Genomic DNA, 7,325 nt, shown 5'->3' on the forward strand with positions numbered 1-7,325 from the left:
ACTATATTTAATGTAAATGGAAGAAGTAGAAGCAGAGGGATTTATGGTAACAATAACCTGCTTGTAATAACCCGGAGTGGGTCACCTGCTTAAGATACAGTGGATTAAAGAGAAAGGGAATTCACCTCCCCAAAGAACATGCTGTCACCAGAAAACTGCTAGAGCACCACGTCATGGATGATCTTATTAAATCCCATAGATCTTACTACGTTTTCCTACGGGGAAGAGGGCTAGTTCTTTCCTTGCTTCATACAACGGCCAGAGTGAGACCTGATACGGAAATGGCCTGAAGTCAGGACCTGTTGGATGGAGGGTCCCATCTGCACAGAGCTGCTCGGCATAGCACAGAGTCCTAAGGGTGGAAGGGGGATTCCTGGTTTGAGGAGCATGGGAGAGAACGATGCAGGAAGCAGGAAGCAGGAAGCTGTCCCTTCTGAGGGATGGCTCTGCCGTCATTCATCCAACCCCTGCCCAGGCGTGCAGCTGAAGCTGAAATATGCAGAGGGAGATTTCAGAAAGCTGAGGGGCAACAAATGCCACGCCCCCGGTGGTGGTGAGATGTAGGAGGAGACTTTGGTTAACCAGTATGCACTGCACATTTAAAAAGACTTGGGTTCAAATCCCAGCTCCATACTCCAGGCCTGCGTAATATTGAACAAATTGTAAAACTGGCTTCACCTGATCCCAGCTCTGAGTCGGTTCTCCATCCGGGCTCCTTTCCCTTAGGAAACCGGCCCCAGGATCAGAGCTGCCCTAGCCTGGAGGAGGGCAGCCTCCCTGCTGCTGACCAGAGTCAGAGACTGGATGTTTTCCCGGTGGTAATAACACCGGTAGAGCCCCTTCTTGCCTCATAAGGACTCCCAGCCCTCACCTCCCCCCCACCCCCCACATCTTAGAAAAGCAGGGGGGATATACCAAACTCTGTGTGCTGTTCGCCTGAGCTCTTCAGCTGGCTGTCCCATCCTCAGCCCTCACCCTCCCCCGTCCCCTCCCCACCTCCTTTCTGTGTTAATGGTTTGTTAGGAAATGGGTAACCTGGGGAGGGTCATTAATGCAGTGAACAGAGCTATTGCACAAAAGGATATGGCAGCTTCCCTAGTGCTCTGCGGCTTTTTAATGTGTTTGCATGAAATCACCCCACTATGAGACTGTCCTCATGGGGGAAAATGGGGGGAAGAGGCTCCAGGTCTGGGATGAAGGCAAAGCCATGTGTGCTGAAGGAAAGGGGTGGCTTCCGAGAGTCCCCAGGAACCCAGTCTGGGACCCCTTAAGTGACTGTGTCTCCATCTGACGTCTCAAACCAAGGTGGATGCTGTGACATTCTGGACAGGGGAAGGACCGGACCCTGAGTTCCTTTCCCAGGGGGCTGGGGTGGGGGCATGAGGTATCATTTGCCCCGGGAAAAACAAAGAATGGGCCCGTGGGAAGCCACAAGTCGTCCAAGTCTTTGCTCCGTATCTCAGCTGCCCAGCGAGCTGTCCTGAACACCTGATTTAGTCTACAAACTCCCATCTCCACCCGGTCGTCCCGTTCCTCTTCGTTCCTGTTCTTCTTTTCAGCAGCAGCACTTACGGCCTTCTGACATACCCCTATACTAAGGTTTATGATCGTTATGTTCAGCTCTCCACTGGAACGTAAGCCCCACGAGGGCAGCGACTGTTATCTGTTTTGTTCACTGATTTTTCCCAAACGACTAGAACAGTTGCTGGTAGTAGACGCTCATTAGCTCTTCTCAAATAATGCATGAATGGGGCCCCTAAGAGAAGAGGTGGGCTGTTCTCCCCCCCTCGTTTATTCCCATTCCACGTGCTGTTCCCACAGCTCCTGGAAATTTCTACCCAGGCGCAGAGTAACCCAAACCTAACCCTTAATCCCCAACCGACACAGCACAAGGCTCTTCCTAAAACTGGATCGGAACACCTGAGACAAGCCCACTGTTTTGCTCAGATTCAAAAGTCTGTCTCCTCAGAGGGTGAGTGTGGGCACCCACACTCTCAGAGGCCCTCTCAGGGTGCCTGTAGTTCTAGGGTGACTCTGCAGGAGGACAGGCAGGCAGCCCCGCCCCGAAGCCACATCCCACTGACTGGTGCCCAGTTTCTCCTCCAGCGGGTTTCTCATTATCCCAGATTTCTTTGCACTTGTGAATTGCAATTAACATTAGCCTTGGAAGATGTCGTTTTCGTTAGGACTTCCTAATGAAGCCACTGCTGTCAGCACCACCACCCCCGCACCCACGCCCCCCGCCCTGTGCCGTGGGAATCGCTTTCTATCTGGGCTCTCGGGCTGTGATGGAGTTTGGGCTGGAGCCGGAGAAAATGATCCAGAACTCCAGTGACCCAGTCACGCGGACAGGACTTCACCTGTTCCCACGCTTGTCCAGGCCAGAGTGTTCCCTTCCTCCATAGCCCTGCCTGGTCCAACTTCAGGTGGCCAGGTCGTGGGTCAGTCTCTGCCCCCGATGAGTTCAGGTCACTGCCATATCCTTTCTTCTTCCCCCTGCCGGTAAGGTGACCCGCAGGTTTTTCATCTCCTGTTTGCCCCGTTGCCAGCTGGAAGGTCCCAGCCAGCAGTGAGGCCTGACCTGGGACCTCAAAATCTTATTTTCATGTTCCCCCGGGGACCCTCTGAAATGTAGGTGTCTTAGCCTGGGTTCTCCCAAAAGCAGAGCCTGAGATGGAGACGTATGTTGGGGGAGGTTCCTTGGGAGGTGACCTCAGGAAGCAGGAATGAAAGAACCAGGAAGATGAGGCGGGGACAGAAGAAAGCCCATACAAGGCGTGCTACTGAGACCGCCACTGTGAGCTGTGGAACGCATTTCCTCCAGGACCTCCTGACAATAGTGGAGAATGCCACCTGGAATGGCACCCTGGCAGCACTAGGGGCCGGAGCATTAACCCGTTGGCCCGGCGTTACCCCTACACTTCCCAGCGGCACATGATGGTGGCCAAACAAGCACAGAGCTCTCGCCGGCACCCTGAATGCGAAGCAGCTCTGGGACAGAAATGAGGATGTGTGTGCCCCTGCTTCGGGCACTACCTCGTCAACGCTGCAGGATCCTGCAGGGAACGGCCTCCAGCCGGCCTAGATCACAGGGGGCACGCGGATGTGGGTTCGGCCACAGACTGTGGCTCAGTAGGTAAATTTCCCGGCACACCTTTGAGGAATGACTCATCACGTCTACCCAGGTGGGGAGTTTGTCTTCTCCTTCCAGATCTGGCTAAAGAAGGAAAGAGAGAGGGTGGAACATTTGAGAGCCTTTTTGTTGTTTCCCCATGTTAGAAGCCCAAAGAAACCAGTGGCCAAAGGGCCTGCATAGGTACAGAGTAGGAGAGCAATTGGGAGATTTCCGGGGGCCTGGAGCAGAGCACTGAACGGCAGGGGTGGCTGGGAGAAGAGAAGCCGTACAGACATCCTCACTCACCTCTGCCCATCTATTTGAGCCCAGAAGCCAGCACGGGCTGTCTGTCCCATGCCTGGAAATAGGCTGGGCTCCAAAAATGCTTTGGAAAATCTGCTGTTTAGAGCTGGAAAGCTTGGAGCACATAGTGCCACTGAAACAATACTGTGCATGGCTCCTCGGACCTCAACCCAGCCCATAGGAAGCCCAGTGAGCCAGAGAATGCTGGGCACCAAAGCACAGCATCCCGTGAGGATGTGGTCAGCGTATCCTAGGGTCCAGGCAGAGAGCAGCGTCCAGACTGCAGCTCTGGGAGCCAGGAGCATAGAGTGCCCAGAGCAGGGAGGTCAGCGGGTTCTCCTCCCCCTCCCCCAAACACTGGGCAGTTTCCAAGCTCCGCATTTCAGACTGCCCCCATCCCATGCCAGCCCATCTGCTTGCCAAGAAGGGGGAAAGGAGCTCGTGGTTATGGGGTAATGAAGGCTGCTCAACCTCTTCCTCGGATGGTAGACGGGAGCAGATCTTGGGGGAAATTACAGGTATCACTTTATTTTCCAGGGGAAAAAATAACCATGGAAAACATCTGCAATTACAGCTCATCACTGCTGACTATGTAACTGCAGTCTAAGTACCTGGTAATCAGAAGACCGGAGACAATGAGATTTGGGCTTTATTTAGCACCTTTCCACCCCCCTACCTCAAGCCTTCCTGTGCGATGTGACAGAGGGAGCTGGGTTTGCAAACACTCAATGCAGGCATTTTCCCAGCCTTTCTATGTAAGGCCACTGGCCTCCGGCAGTCCGAAGAAATTTTGACTTATTTTCTTTCCCTCGAGGTCAGGCTGAGTGTCACTGGGCCATCTGGCCCTTCTCCGTCCCTCTCTTGTTCATTAATCTTTTCTTCGATATTTATTGAGTGTCACCTACATGTCACTCATGGAGAGAAGAGCAAATAGCACAGCAGTGGACCAGCCAGGCAATGCCCTGTCCTCAAGAGATTATAATCTATCTGAGAGATAGACAACAGAAAAGCCAATGTGTAACTAAAAGAATTACAGCATGTCACAGAGCATTGAAGAAACTTACAGGACAGGATAATAAGACAGAGGGCAATGCTGGGGGGACATTTCAGGGTGGTCAGCGAAGGTGTCGCTGGAGACGGGACATGGCACATCCCAGATCCTCTCCCTCAGGCCCCTTCTTTGCTCTCTCTTGCTCCCTCCCTCTCCCTATCTCTCTTGCTCTCTTTTTCCATTCATTCATTCATTTAACAAATATGAGTTGAGACCCTACTATACACCAGGCCTTAGGGCTGCGGCAGACCCAGCCCAGATACGTGAGCTCTCCATCCATATGAGGAAACCAGCATCCACCAGGTTCTCCAGCCAATCCCCCAAGTCTTGCTTCATGCTCCTGTCCCTCACTCTCCACATCTAATCCATGAGCATGTCCATTCCCCAATCACCCCGAATCTGGCTTGTCCCTCCACTCCGCCGATGACCCCAGACCCATCATCTATGACCTGGGCTCTGCAGGGGCCTTCTAGCTGGTCTCCCCCATCCCATCCTTCCCACCTAAAGTCTACCCTCCACACAGCAGCCAAAGTCACCTTCTTAAAAAGCCATTGTGAGTGAGGAAGGCAAATTAAACACCAGTGAACAAACATAAACGCAAATCGGGTTACGTGTCCTGTGAGAAAGCAATGAGGTGCTGAGACAGTGGATAATGCAGCGGACCACCTTGGAGACAGGTGGTCACAGAAGGTGTTTCTGGCACCTGCCTTGTACCAACTTGGTCCTACTTCCTATTCCATCACCTGCTACGACAACTGGTTCCACGCAGACCAGCCTCTTGCAGGTGTGACACGGATGCCTTCCCTCAGCCAATGCTGTGACTCTTGGCTTCCTGCTCCAAGGCTCCTGTGTCACTGGGGTGGGGACATCTGAGGACCCTCAGTCATGTGTAGTCCAGACAGCAGAGAACCAATGGGGACAGGAGCTAATGGACACCTTCCCTTCCATCCCCTTGGTGGACTAGTCTGAGACACAATCAAATGGTCCTGTGGGATCAAGGGCCAGTGGCCTGAGGCTGTGACCAGACTCTTGTACTGGTTTTCCTTCTTCCCCATTTTACTCCATCTTCCTCACTCTCACTCAAGAGTCACATTCCCAAATAAACAATCTGCTCACAAACCCTGTCAGGAGGATGAGAGGAGAGAGAAGAACATTCCAGATGGGACAGTGGGGGGACACCATGGGGCAGAGACCAGAGGGGTGGGTGAGAATGGGTGTGTCTGAGGAAACAAAGAAGGTCGGTAAGGCTGGAGGCCTGTGAGCAAGGAGGAGAGTAGCCAGAGAAGAGGCGAGGGAGGTGGCAGGGGCCAGTCCGCGTAGGACCTTCTGGACAGGGCCAGAGAGTTTGGACTTCATCCTGAGAAAGGGGGAAGCCATCATAGGGCTGAGCCAGGGGAAGTTACATGACCAAAGTTGTCTTTTGGTCAAGACCAAAAGGAAGACCGCTGCCTGCGTTCTTTCCATTTAGTCTCTCTCTCTGGGTGTCTTGTATCCACCCCTTCTTGTCTTCTTTTCCCCTCTTCCTTTCTGAACCTGGCTCTCTTCCTCTGTTCACGGTCTCTCTGCCTTCTGTGCCTGCCCCTCCCTCTTCTCTCTGCGCTCTCCCCAATCTCTCGCCCCTCTCACTGCACTTCCCCAGCCTTCACCCTCAGTCAACAAGACAATGACAAGTGGAGCAATAACGCAAGGCAGTGGAGTGATGGTGACCGTATTTTTCTAAGCCGGTTCGGGACAGAGGGCTGAGAAATCAACTGCACTTGCAGGGGTGATGGGGCAATGTTTGAAATCGGGGCTGTTGGCAGAGTTCTCAGATAAATGTTTGACATGACTGCATCGTGAATCTGAATGCAGGGGTCAGACGAAGAAGAAATCACTCTCCTTGGGATGTGCCAAGGACTCAGAGGTGAGCAGGGTGGGGAGAGATGGCAGCCAACATGTCTGGCTTTTCTCCAAGGTCCACCACCCGCAAGTTACTGAACCTCTCTGAAACTCAGTTTCTCTATTTGGAAAAATAAGACTGTAATACAAAATTCGTTAGGATTCTCGGTCACAAGTAACAGAAACACACACAAACACATTTAAAACAAAGAGGGGAATTTACTCTCATAGAACGTAAGGAGGGAGATTTGAGCAGGCTTCCAGAAAGAATAGGGCTCATTTCTCTTTTGCTCTTTGTCTCTCCAGAGCAGCATTTTTTTCCTTCCCAGCCAGGCTGGGGAAAGCCAGGACAAGGAGAGAGCTCCTGGGTTTATATCTTAAGACCTGGCTTCCTGGAGAGAGACTGATGGCTCTCCCGTCCCAATTACAAATTCCCAGGAGGTACCTGGCCTAGAGCAGGTCAGGTGACACTTGTGGGCCAGTCAGCTGTGGTTTAAAGTATCATCATGCGGGGAAAGAAGTCTGGCCTGCTGAATAAAATAAAATTTAAAAGACTCATCATCAGAACTCATTATTGGGAAACCTTAGTCCACTAAGGATAAAGAAAAGATCCTGAACGTTTCCAGAGAGAAGGGGAAAAGTTACCTACAAAGGAATGAGAAATTGCCCATGATTTCTCATCAGCAGTATTAAATTTATAAGATAGTAGAGAATGCCTTCAATATGCCAAGGGAAAACTATTTTGAAACTAGAAATCTACGGCCAACCAAACTATCGATGAAAGAAAAATGAAGTCTCAGACACCCCAAAACTCAGAAAATTTACCTCCTGCACATCCATTCTAAAGAAATTACTAGAAGAGGTATTCTAACATAATGCACCAAGTACTGAGAAAGAGAAACTTGGATTAAAGGAAAAGCAGAAGTCCCAGGATCATGGCTGGTTTGGACAGGAATTCAGTGAACTCCAAAAAACGGG

The sequence above is a fragment of the Rhinolophus ferrumequinum genome, chromosome 21 (genome assembly GCF_004115265.2).
Source record: "Rhinolophus ferrumequinum isolate MPI-CBG mRhiFer1 chromosome 21, mRhiFer1_v1.p, whole genome shotgun sequence".
In the NCBI taxonomy this organism is placed as follows: Eukaryota; Metazoa; Chordata; class Mammalia; order Chiroptera; family Rhinolophidae; genus Rhinolophus; species Rhinolophus ferrumequinum.